This window comes from Trachymyrmex cornetzi, unplaced genomic scaffold, assembly GCF_001594075.2.
Source record: "Trachymyrmex cornetzi isolate Tcor2-1 unplaced genomic scaffold, Tcor1.1 scaffold120, whole genome shotgun sequence".
NCBI classification, from domain to species: Eukaryota; Metazoa; Arthropoda; class Insecta; order Hymenoptera; family Formicidae; genus Trachymyrmex; species Trachymyrmex cornetzi.
Window position 1 is genome coordinate 1 of NW_017295762.1, and position 227 is coordinate 227.

Below are 227 nucleotides of genomic sequence, written 5' to 3' on the forward strand. Positions count from 1 at the left end.
CAAAAATGGCGATTCGATTATTCGTTGTTTGCGCATCTTGCTGAATCATTGAGCTGCGCCTGCACGCGCACTCCCGATATTGCCTGGCCCGGCCGCCATTTTGTTTCCCATTACCTAATACTAGCTTCACCTCCATGGGAATAATGGTCTAATTACAAAATTTTGATTTACTATATATGTATTATTTCTTACGGGAACTCTGTAAAAGCTTCGACATTATTTCGAAG